At 47.0% G+C, this 17,731-nt stretch overlaps 1 protein-coding gene across 1 annotated transcript in view; it reads right to left on the reverse strand.

Moving 5' to 3' along the window:
• The window catches only part of ADARB2 (adenosine deaminase RNA specific B2 (inactive)), a 554,344-nt gene that overhangs the window by 353,264 nt on the left and 183,349 nt on the right, over positions 1–17,731 (reverse strand). The window lies entirely within an intron of this gene.

The following is a 17,731-nucleotide window of genomic DNA, read 5'->3' on the forward strand; positions in this document are numbered from 1 at the left end:
CACTGGATACCAAGACTTTGATGCTGTCTACACTGGATACCAAGATGGGTGTTTCACGTTGGCCATCTAATCCTCAATGTGGGGAAAAGAAAGAGAGATCAGATTGTTACTGTGTCTGTGTAGAAAGAAGTAGACATAGGAGACTCCATTTTGTTCTGTACTAAGAAAAGTTCTTCTGCCTTGAGATGCTGTTAATCTGTAACCTTACCCCCAACCCCATGCTCTCTGAAATGTGCTGTGTCAACTCAGGGTTAAATGGATTAAGGGCTGTGCAAGATGTGCTTTGTTAAACAGATGCTTGAAGGCAGCATGCTCCTTAAGAGTCATCACCACTCCCTAATCTCAAGTACCCAGGGACACAAACAATGTGGATGGCCGCAGGGACCTCTGCCTAGGAAAGCCAGGTATTGTCCAAGGTTTCTTCCCATGTGAGAGTCTGAACTATGGCCTCGTGGGAAGGGAAAGACCTGACTGTCCCCCAGCCTGACACCCGTAAAAGGTCTGTGCTGAGGAGGATTAGTATAAGAGGAAGGAACGCCTCTTTGCAGTTGAGACAAGAGGAAGGCATCTGTCTCCTGCCCGTCCCTGGGCAATGGAATGTCTCCGTATAAAACTCGATTGTATGTTCTACTGAGATAGGGGAAAACCGCCTTAGGGCTGGAAGTGGGACATGTGGGCAGCAATACTGCTCTTTAAGGCATTGAGATGTTTATGTGTATACATATCTAAAGCACAGCACTTAATTCTTTACCTTGTCTATGATGTAGAGACCTTTGTTCACGTGTTTATCTGCTGACCTTCTCTCCACTATTATCCTATGACCCTGCCACTTCCCCCTCTCTGAGAAACACCTCAGAATGATCAATAAATACTAAGGGAACTCAGAGGCCGGCGGGATCCTCCATATGCTGAACGCTGGTCCCCTGGGCCCCCTTATTTCTTTCTCTATACTTTGTCTCTGTGTCTTTTTCTTTTCCAAGTCTCTCATTCCACCTAACGAGAAACACCCACAGGTGTGGAGGGGCAACCCACCCCTTCACTCAAAGCAACAGAATGAGGTCAGTATCATCATATGCATTTCATAGATGAGAAGCCTGAAGTCCAAAGAGTGGAAGCTATTTCCAAATAAATCCAAGTCTCATGACATGGAGAAGAGCAGGGATGTAAATTCGAGAGCACATGATTCTGAAGCAAATTATTTCCCTCCAAGTTTCTGCTCTCATTGCCAGACAACACCTTCTCAGGGGTCAGAGCTTCAGCCACAAGCAAGGTGTGTGGACATTGGAAGAGTTGTTTGTCCTCCAGGGACGTGGAGCAGGTGCTCTTACGTATCCCAGTGAGATGCAGGAGCTGTGTGCTGATCTTGTCATGCCAGGGACACATCCGGAGTCTGTGCTGGGCTCACCCCGCATCTGCCACCAGCCTTTTGCATGGCAGGAAATCAACATGGACTTGGCAAAGACAATGGGCTCTGCCAAGCTGCTTACTTTAAAGTTCACCTGACACGTTTACACTCAGGGAGAGTGACGAGGTCTGGAGAGTGAACGCGAAGAATGAAGACTACATTGTATACTGAAAATCTGCCACGAGAGTAGATTCTAGTGCTCCTACCACATCCACACTGAATGGTAACTTTGGAAGGTGATGGGCATGTTGGTTTGTTTGACTGTAGCGTTCATTTCACTATTTGTATGTATATCAAAACATCGTGTTGTACACCTTAGATATATACAATAACAGTAAATAAAAAAATTACCAGAATGTTCACTAGTTCCAAGAAACCTATTTTAATCTTGAGCTGCCAGAAACCCATAGCCCATACATTAACGACAAAACGTAACTAGAAACGCTCCTCGAAGACCCTCAGTGACAAGGCTGGCTATGACGGGATGACCGCCACCATCAGGCCTGTTTCCTGAAGCCGGCAGCGCCCCGCAGCTGACCTTGGCAGGAGGGCACTCCAGAGTATGTGGCTAGTGATGATGGCCGTCCTCTGTGGCTCAGGATCCTCTTCTCACCTGCGTGGAGTTCTTGGCTCTGCTCTGGCTCCGGTGCTCCCACCGTGGTTCTAGCCGGGAGTCTCTCATGATGGAGCGCGGTGGGAAGGGCTACTTTGGGGTGGAATTATCCAAACGCATGGCAGTGCTGGGGTTCCAGGGCAGCCCTGAGGAGAGGGGCAGGGGTTCTGCAACGCCTCCGCCCAGGTGCATGCTCAGAAGCTCGGTGCCTGTGTGGAGGGACTCAGTGTCAGGAACAACCATGGATTTGCAGAGAAGGAGAAGCTCTGGGCGGGTAGAGTTAGATCACAGCTAATCATGCTGGCTTGAAGGGATAGCTGGTGAATGCTTGTCTTTCTTGTGTTCTGTCACCTCTCTGGCTGCCTCTTACTGTTCAACTCTCCATTTTCTGAGCTCTGTTAACCCTGTTCTATCTAAAACACTTAAATTTGTTTTAAATGAGGTTGTATATAAACAAAATAACAAAAATACAGCCGGGGGCAATGGCTGATGCCTGTAATCCCAGCATTGTGGGATGCTGAGGCAGGAGGATCACTTGAGCCCAGGAGTTAGAGTCTAGTCTGGACAACATAGCGAGACCCTGTCTCTACTTAAAACAAACAAAAAATTAGCCAGGCAAATCGCTTGAGCCTGGGAGGTCGAGGCTGCAGTGAGCTAGATAGCTCTCTGCACTCCAGAGTTGGGTGACAGTGTGAGACACTGTCTCAAAATATAGATATATGTATATTATATAAAATAACAAAAATATGTAAATATATAAAAATAACCCTGATATTGCTGATACAGAGGACTCTTGAATGTTCAGAAGGACGGCTCTGATGCTTTGGGACAATAGTCGGGGAATTAGTAAATCACACACTTCCACGGCCCTCAATTTCAGGGTAACAGCCATTAGTTCTCCACTGCTTTTCAATTATTTGAACAAGAAATGAATTTTGAATTTTAATGTTTCTCAGTAACCATGTGGTACTATGTTTTTTGATGCCCATTATCTGGGACTTATTTTCCTCCTATCTCCCTCTCAGTGGGGCTCATTCCTGGTTGCCCCCACACAGTCTGATAGAACTTGGTTCCCTCCAGACGTGTCCAGATCTGGGATGTCCTGTATGGCAGCCCCTGGCCTCTTGTGGCCTTGGAGTGCTTGAAATGTGGCCGCCGAGACAGAGGAACTGAATTTTAAGTTGTATTTAATTTTGATTGAATTAGAGTTGTCACCTGTGGCCGATGGCTACTGCGCTGGACCGCCACCCAAGAAGCTTAAAATCCCAGGACACTCAAATGTGGATGGGTTTTGTGTTGTGAGAACAAGAAATCCTTTATGAAGAGGTTTTTACACCTTGTCAAGTACATGGAAAATTATGCAATTTGGCCACGTTGCAGGATGGAGTGGAGCCCTCTCTGCTCATAGCGAGGCCAGAAGTGGAGTGCGGAGTTTCAGCACTCTGTGAATTCTCATGACCACAGTAGAGAAACGACACAGAAAAGGGTCGAAAGAGACAATAAGATGGAAAGGCACGCTGTGAACAGGCGTTTTCACTGGAAGGCCTTTGTTCTACAGCTGAAACCCAAATCTACCGGCCAAGTTCAAATTAAATTTTAGCTGGAGGCTTTGCAGAAAACCTGTTGCAGCAGCAATAGTGCAACATCATTAACAAAAAAAGAACAAAATTGGAGAGGAAAGCTACGGAATAGCCAGGAAGCAGACCGAAGAAGAAGAAGCCTCAATGAGACCACAGCAGCACAGAGCAGGGGCAGGCAGGCACACGGTGTGGCTCATGCCTGGATCCCCTGCTGGGAACCTGGTGCTCGTTGGTGGTGCACTGGGCCCTGACCCCCTGAGCTGACAGAGTCCAGGTGAGCACAGCACGTCTGTTTCCAGGTGGGAAACCCTCTGCCTGGCTGCCGCCGTGACCCAGTGGATCTGAGATCACAACCATTACAGCTTTCTGGGTGATGAGGGGACATTCACACTGCAGAAGAGTAAGGACATCTCAGCAAGGTCATTCTGCAGCCAAGACCCAGGTCAGTTCTGGAGAAGCTGAAGGCGTAGGAAAACCCGCCAGCCTTGGGAGGCTCCCCAGGCCCCAGAGTGACCCCCTTCTTGGAGCACTGGTCCTTTGTCCCCATAGTGAGAGGGTGTACCCCATTGCCTTCCACAGCTGTGCTGACACCTGCCCACCCACCCCTCAGCCAGAGTCACTCAAGGAAAAAGTAACTTCGGATCCCAAAGTGTTTCTTACAGGCCCGGAAGGTGCAGGAAGCGGCCAGCCACTGCCTGCCCGACTGGCACCTGCAGCCATGATGCTATTCTCACTCAGCCGATCTGTGAGCAGATTTTTCTGATTCTTTGATTCTTCTTTGTGAGATTTAAGGAAAGCCTACGTGACAGTGCCACTGTCACCTCTCCGAATTCTTGCTGTCTGCTCATGGTCAACACGGAGTGTGCAGTCCTAAGGTGTCTTCCACGCCTGGGCTCTGCCTCCATATCTGTCGGCAGGAGATCTGAGCCAGTGCCAGATGTGGACAAAACTCAAGTCAGAGCCCAGAGGATGGCCCTGCTGTGATACAGACCGGGGTGCCCTGACCACACCCTCTTCCCAGAGGACGGCCCTACTGTGAATCAGACCGGGGTGCTCTGACCACACCCTCTTCCCAGAGGACGGCCCTGCTGTGATACAGACCGGGGTGCCCTGACCACACCCTCTTCCCAGAGAACGGCCCTACTGTGATACAGACCGGGATGCTCTGACCCTCTTCCCTTTGCCACCTCCATGCCTGGACTTCTAGCTGCACCTGCATCGCTTTGCCCAAGGTTTTCTCTTCTGCTAGGGTCGGCTTTGCCATGTCCTTGGGCCAGAAGAGCTGAGGAGGGAACCCTCCCAGGAGCCACCTTGGGCCAAGAATGGGGCCGTGGGCGCAGGACGCCTGGCTCCTGCCTCCCTCACAGGGCGTGGTTCTGATGCACGTGTTTCAAGCCCTGCAGGTTCCCCAGAAGGGCTACCCACCAGTTGCTCACCGGGTAGCAGGCTCAAGGCCGGCCTCATTGCGGGCTGACCTTCCTTCCTCGTGTGCTGCAGATGCGTCCCTTACCCTTACCCCAAATAAACCACTTTCCCTCCATCCTGACCCGAGGCCCTCTGCTTTCCCAGGACAATGGAGGCCGGCAGGTGAGCTCTGACAGGTGTGTTTAACAACCATGGGTGCAACAGAGGCGGCTTTCCCTGCTCCCTTTCCCTCCTCCTTTCCCGAAGTGGAGCTGGATTCAGAGCTTCCCACCTGCTTGTGACAAGTGTACATTCTCGACATACACGCTTCAGACCAAAAGTCTGCTTGTTCACCTGTGCGGGCTTTGTGTGGGCTGCTCTGCGCTGTGGGGGCTGCTCTGTGCTGTGGGGGCTGCTCTGCTGTGCGGGCTGCTCTGCGCTGTGCGGGCTGCTCTGCGCTGTGCGGGCTGCTCTGCGCTGTGCGGGCTGCTCTGCGCTGTGCGGGCTGCTCTGTGCTGTGTGGGCTGCTCTGCGCTTGGGAAAATTAAGGTTGGCATGATTTCCTGCGGCAATGCCATCCCGTTTTATGCCTTAATAAGGGCTAGAAAGAAAACATTTTCCTCAAGCTGTGTGCCAATATCATCCAAAGTGCAGCTCCCCGCGGAGGCCCTGTGCACCCTTCCGACTGTGATGCGACAGAGATGGGGGAAAATGAGTTAAAGTGTGAGGATAATCTGTAAAGTGACACAAAAAGGTTGCAAACGGCCTCACTTGAAGCGTTTGTATTTTAAAGGTCTCAGGCAATGATAACGCATGGAAGTCGGCTGGGTAGTTTATTCTAGACACGTGTGTTTGTGACTCAGGCTTTCGCGTGCTGGGTTTTAGGAGTCATTATGCATCTAAAGTAGCAGAAAAGGGACGGCTTTTCCCCCACGCCGGCCAGTCCTTTCCCGGTTTTTCATCCGAGCACTTGCTGCGGGAGGAACATTTGACCCCAGCGGTCGTGGCGCCAGGGCCGCCTGCTCACTGGAGGGAGGATTTCCATTAGAAAATTTCAAATTCAAAGTTGGAGGCGGCTGCGCCGAGAGTGTGAGAGAGAATGTCACTCGGACGTGGCCCCTGAAAGTAACTCTTGCATCGCGCCTTCCCTTTTTGGAAAAGGGCACTACTGTATGTGCTTAAATGGGGAATTGGACAGGAAGTGATTCAAATTCATTTTTTCTCCTTCAGATCATTCAGGCAAATTAATATCCGACAGCACAGTTTTCTTGTCCTTCTTTATATTCTCACTAAAAGCAAAGCAAGGTAGAGACATCCTGGAATGCTGTAATCTTCTCTGGGGTAAAAGCAATTATGGAAACTGGTATTATCAGGAAAAAAGCTCTACTAGGTAGTAAGCCTAGAATTCCACTTGGAGATTCAGTAAACCTGCTCTTGATATGGCTGGGAAAGGATGGGAAAACTTGCGTTCTTTCATATATTGGAATTTAAGTTTTTAAATTTCTTCTTTCCTTTTCTTATTTTCCTGGTCTGCCCCCACCAATGCCCACCAAGTGAATTTGCTAACGCCATGTGTCACCTCGCTTAATAATGAGGATTTTGTCAGAATACTTGCACACGCAGCTTTCTGGGACACCGTTCCAAGGTGGGGTGGACCCAGCGACTGTGGGAGTCCATTTTCATGAAGAATCCTGAAAAGAGCCTGCCCTGAGAATCACGAGATGGGATTTTGTCTTCGGTCGTATGATCAGCTAGCCAGAAAGTTACTTAGTTTTACTAGTCTCTGCTTCTTCCTGTGAATCACCAGGATAGGCACTCTGTGAGGAAGGGGTTCCCGAGCCACCCTTTCCCTGCAGCTCAGCCCCAAAGCACAGGACAGAGGCTTTGCATAGCGGGCGCTCAGGAAACATTCCTTGAGTGAATGAAAGGGGGCAAGATTCACATCCCTATCAGTCCCACATCACTCTGAAATAGGCCTTCTTAGTGGGGAGGTAAAAAGAATTCAAGAACAGACAGACAGATGAAACAAAACAGGCGATATTTATTACTTTGTATGTGAGAGGCCAACCCGTTAGAAAGGCAAGCACTCCAGCAGCGAGAGCGATGGATCCGAAACTCCCCGATCAGATCAGAAGATGCTGTGTTGGCCGCATGAGCTTCAATCTCAGCCCTCTAAGTAGAAGCAGTGAAGTCAGACAAAGTGAACTCAGAGCTGATCCACTCTGCCACGTTCTCACTCCAGAAACCCGGGGATGACCTGTTCAGTTCCCACACAAGCAATGACTTCTAGAGTTTCCAGGTGAATGCTCCCAATTTCACTTCACATCTGTATCTGTTTGCCCCGGAATGCGTCTGCTTCATCTGTGGACATGTAGCCTGTGAGGACAGAGCTCTGCACACCCAAGCTCCTGGAAACAATAACGTCCCTGGACCTTCTCTGAGGGGCGTCAGATGGAGCCTTCCATGTAACATCTGCACGTGGTGTTGTCATACGCCTGCCTTCTGTGTAATGTCTGCATGTGGTGTTGTCATACGCCTGCATTCCGTGTAACATCTGCACGTGGTGTTGTCATATGCCTGCATTCCGTGTAATGTCTGCATGTGGTGTTGTCATACGCCTGCATTCCGTGTAACGTCTGCATGTGGTATTGTCATACACATGCATTCCGTGTAACGTCTGCATGTGGTATTGTCATACACATGCATTCCGTGTAACGTGTGCATGTGGTATTGCCATATACATGTATCCCGTGTAATGTCTGTACATGGTGTGGTCATACGCATTCATTCTATGTAACATCTGCATGTGATACTGTCATACGCATGCGTTCCTTGTAATGTCTGCATGTGGTGTGGTCACATGCCTACATTCCATGTAACGTCTGCATGTGGTGTGGTCATACACCTGCATTCCATGTAACGTCTGCACGTGGTATTGTCATATGCATGTATTCCGTGTAATGTCTGTACATGGTGTGGTCATACGCATGCATTCTATGTAACGTCTGCATGTGGTGTGGTCATACGCCTGCATTCCATGTAACGTCTGCATGTGGTGTGGTCATACGCCTGCATTCCATGTAACGTCTGCACGTGGTATTGTCATATGCATGTATTCCGTGTAACGTCTGTACATGGTGTGGTCATACGCATGCATTCTATGTAACGTCTGCAGGTGGTGTGGTCATATGCATGCGTTTGTGTAGTGTCTGTGTGTGGTATTGTTGTATGTATGCATTCTGTTTAACACCCACATGTGGTGTTATATGCTTGCATTGTAGTGGCCTACTTTTGTGTCTGAGGAGCTCCCTGAAGGACCCTGCAGCTGCGCCAGCAGAGAGCCATCACCCCCAGTGCCCTGCTGTGGTTCAGGTGGTGTGGATGGGAGGTGCGCTGCTCTCTGTCAGCCCCGGGCCCTACCTTTGGGTCCGTTTGACTTCTCTGTTGCTGTGATGCCCATATTATCAGAACATGAAAAAGTCATGCCACTCAGGATTTGGGACTGGCCATGGCACAGTTAGCAAAACCAATGGCCTGAGGATTTTTCGCCCTGCATGGATCTTGTAACTCTTACCTCCCTCTGATTCCTTGAAACAGTAACCGTAGAGTATTCAAATAGTTGCCATGTAGGCTGCCTTCTGCCAACTGGAAATGTCTTTTCAGAAGCTCACACACCCTGGGCAAATCCTTTCCTCTAGAATGAGTCCCTTGCTGTCCCTACCTGGGAATTCCACTTCAGAAGAGGCTGTAGTGAGCATGCGGGGAAAGCTCGCATGGGCATATTTGCTGGTGTTTTCCATAAAACCAAAACGTTTAAGTAGAATAAATATCCAACAAAAACTAGATTACGCGTATCCATACACAGGAGCATGTGCAGTTTTAACTTGGTAGCACATTTGCTTAGAGATTTTCATATAATACACTGGTAGGTTAAAAATCCAGTTTCTGACTGAACCGTATGCATTATATGACCCTGTTTTTGTAATAAAACTGTATTTATATTTATTGCAAATTTCTATATATGTATGTGTATAAAAATATATCTGGAGGGACACAAACCAAAATTGAAAAAGCACTTATATCTGGCTGGTGGGGTTATGAGTGACTTTTCACTTCCATTTTTAATATCTGTCTGAATTCTCTAGACTTTTACCATGGCCATACTTTATATTTTTTAAAACACACACATGAAAAGCTAAACTTAGGGAAGAAGGAACAATGGGTCAGACTTTCCCATCTGACATCTGATGATAACTAAATCATTTAGGCCAATTAGTTAATAGATGTAGGGAACATTTGCTAATCACCAAACTTGCATTACTTTTTGACATTTCAATACGAAGTGGCAAGAACCACATTGCTTAGTTTGTCTGCTGTTTGGCCAAAATGGCTAGACTAAAAATCTGAGTTAAGGTCATTCTGCGTGCATTTTTGGCTAATATGTATCACCTCCTATGATAAGAAAATTATGGAAAAATTACTTCACACATATCCTGGGTGGTGGGCACTGAGGCTTCTCAGAGAACACTATTTTCTACACATGTTGATATTAAGTGATATTTGAATATTTACTACATATATAGCATTGAGATGCAAGCTTTTCAGACGGTTCCTGGACCTTTTCCATTTCTGAGAATAAGACCTCGATTTACGCAGAAATGTTTAATTTGACAGAATACATTTCAGAAACGTCAAATGGGTTAGTCTAGGTCCAGCCCCACTGTCATCCTGAAGTTTTATTCTTTGAGTTCGGGACCACTTGGAATACACCCTGAGGCTGCCCCTCGGGGACTCGGAATTAATACTCCCATGTGCTCAGCAAGTGCAGGCGGCCCGGAGTCAGGTGAGGTGGCTGTAGAAACTCTGTATTAGTCGTAGAAACTGCATGTTTAAAAGCTGCCACAAGTTCTGTTTATGATGGGCATGGCATTACTCTCCCCACCATAGATGAGTTGGGTCCCAGGCGTCTCAGGTGACAATAGAATGTAGTGGTTAAAAGCAAGTCTTTGAAGCCCAATGGACTCAGGGGTGAATTCGGACTCAGCTCCAAACCACCTGTACAGTCTTGGACATTTAAAACCTCGCTTCAGTCTTTTATATACATATTCCCTACATAAACCAAAAATAACATTCTAAGGCCCCCTAAGCTTCTGAATGCACTTCCTCCCCAGCCAGGGCTCTTTTAAAATTTAACCTGAGAGACTGTTTGAGGCCATGGTGGGAAGTGAGGGTCAGACATGCCTCATGATGCCTCTCCAGCATTAACAGCAACACAGACCTTAAGTCTGATAAGAAACATTTACAGCCTCTTCTCTCTGAAGCCTGCTACCTGGAGGCTTCATCTGCGTGACAAAACTTCAGTCTCCACCAACTCTTATTGTAACCCAGACATTTCTTTCTATTGATTCCAGGACTTTGGACAAACTCAACCAATTGACAAACAGAAAATGTTTAAATCTATCTATAAGCTGGAAGTGCACCCCTCCCCATCCATCCCCCACCACCCCGAACCCCTTCCCTGCTTCAAGTTTTCCCACCTTTCTGGACCAAACCAACATATATCTTAAATGTATTTGATTGAAGTCTCATAGCTCCCTAGAATGTATAAAACCAAGCTGTGCCCCGACCGTCTTGGACACATGTTCTCAGGATCTCGTGAGGGCTGTGTCGTGGGCCGGGTCACCCATATTTGGCTCAGAATAAATCTCTTCAAATATTTTACAGAGTTGGACTCTTTTCATTGACACTTAGTTAAACATGTCTACCCCACAAGACTGTTGAGAAAAATGAAAGGAATTTCTGATAACCACACAACTGTCAGGAGCAAGGGCAACATTCAGTGAATGGTAATCATCATGATTTTACTGTTGAGACCCTACCTTTGTGATACTGTCAGAGCTGCTAAAATACGTGGCTACCTCTCAGTTCTCAGACAGCCTCATGTTTGAAGAAGCTGCTAGTAACTGAGGTTGTCTTCGTATAATCAGATAGACAGGGATCAGAGACAATTGATCTCCGGTCTCACAAACTATAGGAATCTGAGAGAAAAAGCCACAGGACACTGCCTCTAAGAGGGGAGGTGGAAGGCAGGAAAATTCGCTGTGGGGTGTCTGATGCCTGAGAGTCAGAGGGCAGTAAAACAGGGTGGCTGAAGGCCTTTCCTGCAAACCAGAAACCAGTGTCCCCAGCTAGCCATGGGGTAAACCCTGACTCCTAGGAAGGTCCAGGCCCAGATGCCACCTTCTGTCTGTGATGAGAACATGACAACGTCTCCACTTTTGCATGCTCCAGCTCCTTCTGTCACTCAGTGTGTGTGTCAGAGAGTCCATTGTGTACTAGGGACTCTTACACATGCATGCCAACCCTACACATGTCCCTCTTCTCAGCAATCATCCCTCTCCTTCTTCCTTTGCCCTTTTATACATTAGTTATTAAACTCGTGGATCTTAGCCCCATTTTTCAGTAGCCTCTAAAGACTGTTGCACTTCTACCTCTCAGAACACTTCTGAGGTCCTCGGAGGACAACGTGCCTGCAGCTCAGGCCAGGCGCCTTCATGCTGGGCTCCAAGCTCACTGGGGCTCCTAACCAGACACGTCGTTTGTGCCGCTCCAGTCCCCATGGCAGGAGCGACTCCTCTCTCACACGAGCACGAGGTTCACGATGTTATTGCTTATAAAGCCCTTAAGCTCTCTTTCAGGTGTGTTTCAAATCGTTATCTCCTTACACCGACCAGACAGATGTGAGTCCACTGCTTGGTGACATCATCCTCTTGTTAGAAGGGCACCGACTCATGCTTCTATAGCAAATCGATAACACTATCTGACAAATCCAAAATCAACAACGGCTATTTCTTAGTTTTAGGTTTTATTTTTCTTCAGAGAGAAACGACTATGGCAAATATCTATGAATTTCTGTTTATTTGATGACAAATTAATTAACAATGATAACAAACTGTTATCTACTTAGATATGTAACATAGGCATTGGAAGTAATATTTTATCCTAACATTAGAACCAAGATTTTGTGTAAGTGCAAAGAGGACATAGTCTCCACCCCACTGTGTTACAGATCAGGAAGTTGGAGGTGGCTCGGTTACGGGGTTAAGTTACACTCATGTCACGCAGCCCTGAGCTGGGGAAACCAAGAACAAAGCCCCTATGCTTGCTGGGCCGTTCCACCCCCTCACATTAGATTTGCTTAAAGAACCTGCCGGAGGCTTCGTCTGGAACAGCACCTCAGTCTCATTCATCTCTATCACGAGTTTCTGCATTTTGACCATGAGCCTGTTCCAACATTTCAGATTCTCCACTCATCTTAAAAATAACTTTATTCCAAGCTTGCAGCTTCCAAATTAATACTGACTCTTTCCTTATCAGAAACAAGCAATGATTTAGAGTATCACTGAAATAAAATCAAGATGTTTTACCTTGAGGCTTAATTCTCTCTAAAATCTAGTCAGATGCTCCACATCCCAGTTTCACCATTGTATCAGCACAAATCTTGAACATTTCATTTTCTAATCTGTCATCCTTTTAATCTCCTATTTAATAGATGCTCTTTTCTGTATAAATGTCCTGCATATTATAAACAGTATTGAATAGCTTGTTTCTTTCTCTAATCAACCTGATTTGTCTACTCAATATCCATCCATCCATCCATCCATCCATCCATCCATCCATCCACTCATTCATTCACCTATTCATTTTTGAATTAAGCATTTCATTAATTTATTCAGCACTTACTATATTCTAGACAGTATCCTGGGGATACGAAGATAGATAGATCGATCGATGGATGGATTGGAGAGAGAGAGAATAGATGATAGTTAGATAATTCTTTGTCATTATCTTTAAGGTACACAAAATTTTGTAGGAGAGTCTGAGACATACAAACTTCTTATAATACAATGAATGTATTTGGTGCAATAGAGCAAAAATTGGGTCAGGGCTTTATGACTACTAAGCCTCGCAGGTGTTTTGATGCCTATGGAATCACCACATGTAAGTCCCATTAATTCAATCGCCATTTGTGACTAACACGTCCAATATTCAGTAGGAAAGATATAAAAGAAAATAATTAGAGTTCTTTAATATCTCTTTGGTCCACCAGCAGGCATCCATGTTTGTGATCTTCTGGGCAATTTTCAGTCCTGCTGGCATCACAATTTCCTCCAACTAGACTTGGATAACGGGTCAATCAGCAAGAAGCACTTTTCCTGAGCCCAAGTTCTAAAACCTCCACAGCAACAGCCCTAATGAAAAATGTAGTATCTCCCACTTCTCCTTTCTATTGCCTTTTTGTTTGGTTTTCACAGGAATCTATTTCTGAGTGTTTGCTGTAGGCAGACACTTTCCTCATCTCCACCTTTGATTATGAGAACAGCGTAGCCCGGTGGCTGCCCAGGGGGATGTGGTGGGCAGGGTCAGAGTGCACACACGCGTGTGTTCATGTGTGCTGTGTACATGTGCTGCGGGGCTCCAGGAACTGCTAGTTATCACAGTGAGCGGCCACACAAAGGCCTGTAATTCTATGTTGAAAATAATATTTCCAACCTAGAACTTGCAGTCTGGCTGGAATGAAATACACAGTAAATAGTCAGGATAGCCCAATCTATGTCTGAGCCTCAAGATTTAAAGACAATTTGTATCCACAAATACATACTGCTATGTCTTTTTACCTTTTCATTTTCACAGCTAGCTGCCAATTTAAGTAAGCATCCTTGCTTTAGTTAAGGGCTTTAGTAATAAAATAATAATAACTTCACAAACCGGAAGAGATTCTATAAATCCTGAGTTTCACACCAGGAAACCAACCCAGAAAACACTTTGTGTACTAATAGCTGTAAAAACAGTCAGGAACCTGACTTAAATAATTTCTTTCCTTTGTGTATGTTGGGGGAGGAGGAATTTCTAGTTCTGCCTGTGACACGTGCATATGAGGTTACGCAGAGATTTCTTTCGTGGAACATTGGAAATAATCATAGTCAAAACTGTAAAATGATCAAATACTGGCGCAATTATTTTCTTCAGGAATCTCACAATTTCATCTGGGGGAGTGGATCTGAAATCTAAAATCTGAAAACATTTATTTCACTTTATGACTCTTTTTATTCCACATTGTTCTCTAATTTTTTCCTTGACTGAAACACTGGTGTCTCTGTTTCTCATGGTCTCTCTTCGCCTCAGCCGTGCAGTTCTGTGGGTATCTGGGGGGCCTTTCAGTTCAAAGTACATCAGCAGCCCGACGCTGGTGGTCCACGTTTTCCTGTTGGCTCTGTGGGTTGCATCTGTGTCCCGTTACCTCGGAAGGGTTGTATGTGCGTCCTGAGAGGGAGGCAGCCTGGGAAGCCAGGGTGGCTTGCAGAAGACACCCACCATTTGCACAGAGCTAGCCGAGGCAGCTGGCCTGTGTGAGTGTGTGTGGGTGTGTACGTGTGCATGTATGGGTGTGTACGTGTATGCTCATGTGCGTGTGTGTGTTTATCTGCGTGTATGTGCATGTGTGTGTGTGAGCATGTAGGTGTGTGTGCGTGCACGTGTATGCTCACGTGCTTGTATGTGTGTGCGCATGTCTGCGTGCGTTTATGTGCGTGTATGTGCATGTGTGTGTGAGCGTGTATGCTCATGTGCGTGTGTCTGTGTGTGAGCGTGTATGGGTGTGTGTGTATGCTTATGTGCGTGTGTGCGTGCATTTATGTGCATGTGAGTGTATGCACATGTGTGTGTGTGTGTGTATGCGTGCATGTGCATCTGTGTTGAGGGGGTGGTTGCTCGGGAAGCAAGGGCCAGGGCTTGTCCTGACTAGAGACAGCTTCCTGGGGAAAGCCTTGTTCTAAGGCAGCAGGGCGGTCTCGCACTTGTGTGGCTGCTCCTGGGATTTGGAAAGGACACAGGAGGGAAGTTGGAGAGATGGCCTGGAGCAGGTGGAGTAGGTGGGGCATGTGGGGCAGGCATTAACGAACATGCCTGGAGCCCCATCCCTAGCCTTGCAGAGGAGGCAAGGAGCTGTCCAACTGTCTATTAAGAGTGGCACAGTCAGTGCTATGGTTTGGAGGTTTGTCCCCTCCTGATCTCATGTTGAAACGTGATCCCCAGTGTTGGAGGTGGGGCCTGGTGGGGGATGCTGGGGTTAGGGGTGGATCCCTCATGAGTATCTTGGTGCCGTCTGTCCTCCCGGTCATGAATGAGTTCTTGCGCTGTGCGTTGCAGTGAGAGCTGATTGGTAGGAAGAGCCTGGACCCGCCCACCGCCTCTCCCACCACGTGATCTCTGCACAGGCAGCTCCCCTCCCGCCTCGGCCACGAGTGAAGCTTCCTGAGGCCTCACCAGATGCACATGCTGGTGCCACGCTTTTTGCACAGCCTGCAGAGCCATGGCTGCACAAACCTTTCTTCTTCATAAATCACCCAGCCTCGGGTGTTCCTTTCTAGCAACACACACGGACTGAGCCGGATGACATGAAGTAGCTGTTCCCGCCTCCTCCTGGCACGTCCCTGACTCACGCGCTTGGTGCGTGGAGGGCTCGTGAGCGGGCACAGGCAGCCACTTCGCTGCTCGCCTCATCAGCCCCACGGTTCCCCCAGGCGAGTCCTGGCATAGAAACATCCCCTGCATCTTAATTCGCATTTGTTAATAACTATGTGACATAGAGAAAATAACTTATCTGTGCGCAGCTCTGACTTCCAAACGAAACCACTCCAGCTTTTTGGAAACTTCTGCGTTTGGGGATGATATTAACCAAGTGACCACAGACGAGAGAGGCACTGCCCTTCTCTTTAACCCAGAAACTGGTCAGGAGCCTGAGGAGAATGACAAAAGGAAAGAATTCCTACAGCAACTTCTCCCTGCACTTGCCTCAGTTTAAAAGTACAGTGCTCGCCACAGAATCTCACTTCCAATTCCTATGGAGATCTGCTTCTTGTACCTATCGCATCCTCATTTACGATATGACTCTGCTAGTGTTTTAAATACATGTCTACCCTTCCTTATAGAGACATTCTCATCCCCACCTAGACCAGGGGTTATGAGGGAGTTTTCTTTCCTAAGCCTAGGATTCTGTTTTGATGATTTTTACGGGGTTTGCTTATAGTAGTAACTCAGCAAACTGCCTGGTGATATTTAAAAACTTCTTCCTCCTTGATTTTCATTTTAAATCAAGCAAACACAATAATCCACAAAAACTAAATTAAAATCAATGCCCTTAACATGACTGGCAAGAGGGATGCTATTTCTGTTGTAAAAAGACTTGATATGCATAACAGGATGATTAGAAAGTTAAAAATACAATATCGTGAGATGCTATTTGATTTGGTAAGACGGGAGCCAGATAGTCTATTAGAATTATTTTCTTCCGTTTGATCACACATCTCATCAGAGGAGCAGGAGAGCCGTCCAGCGTGAGATATTTGAAGGGGTGTTGGCAAGAACATCAGATGGACAACAGGGGAGAGGGGCCCAGCTGCACGGGGAGAAGCGGATGACGGATGGGTCTTTGCTGTCATCAACCTTCACAAATCTATCATTCTGGATGCACAAATTAAAATTATTCACTAAGCAAGAATGCCATTGAACTGTACCTTATAAAAATCCGGGAGTAAGTAGAAAAATGCCAGGCTGATATATCTTTGCAGTAAGAGACATATAATCCTGCCTCCATCAATAACAGCCCCCATACTTTATGGACTCCCCTCTTGGAGGTGGCTGTGAATAACCCGAATGCGTGCGCAGCCTCTCGACAAACTCGTGTCCACGGCTGTGGGCTACGTTCTCGCCGATGACTGTGTCTTCGGCCAACACACCTGAGTTTACTGCATTAAAGTTACTGTGCGATACAGCAGCTCCGCGCCTCCTGTGAGTGCCCGTGTTCACTTCCTAAACTGCTGGTCTACCCAGATTTTTAAAGTGACATATCAAATACTGTTCCTCCATTTCTGGTTCCTTTCAAGCTGCATTGGTATCGATGTTTGGAACCCCTGGCCACATTTCATATTTATGTAACTGATCTGACAGTGAACGTGAATCTATGAGTAGTTACTTATTGAGTCCCTGCTGTATGTGAGGCTCTCAGGAAGGACTTATGGATGTGCCAAAGTACTGCTGATGATAATGGTGTGAGGAACACACTTTTAGCCCTGTTTTATAGAAGTAAACTGTGGTACAGAGTTTCACGTTACTCGTCTGAGGTCTTTGGTCATCCCAGCAGTGCCCAGTGTGAACCCTCTCCAGTTCTGCATGGTTTTCCCATCACCCACACCCCTCCCGTCGTGCTGGTTGATGGCACTCTTGTCCGTTGGGTGAAAAAGCCCTTTCCTGCACAGGTGATGCCCTTTGTAGTGAAAACAGTTACATGCTGTCATGTTTGGTCAGAAGCTGAACCACAGATTTTAGAATAAGGCAGTGACGGCCTGAGAGGGAAGTGGTTTCTGTTGACGCCAGCAGAATGCGTGGAATTGGGATTTTGAAATTGTATTTACCCAGTGGCGTGTGGTCTCCAGTGGGATCTGCCCTCTATGAGCTCCAGATTGGGCTTGTCCTGCCCCTGTGGTCTGTCCCTTCCTAGGTTCCCATGGTTCTCTCTTTCCCACAATGTAGCTTTTCTTTGGACTAGTTTTTGGGACAAGATGTTGCTTGTGAGGTGGGTCTGACTGCAGGAGCCAAGCAGCACCACCCCAGCAAATCTTCCAATCAGTCCATGCACCATCCCCAACACAAATCCTCCAATCAGACCAC

The sequence above is a fragment of the Hylobates moloch genome, unplaced genomic scaffold, assembly GCF_009828535.3.
Source record: "Hylobates moloch isolate HMO894 unplaced genomic scaffold, HMol_V3 SCAFFOLD_2, whole genome shotgun sequence".
Classification (NCBI taxonomy): Eukaryota; Metazoa; Chordata; class Mammalia; order Primates; family Hylobatidae; genus Hylobates; species Hylobates moloch.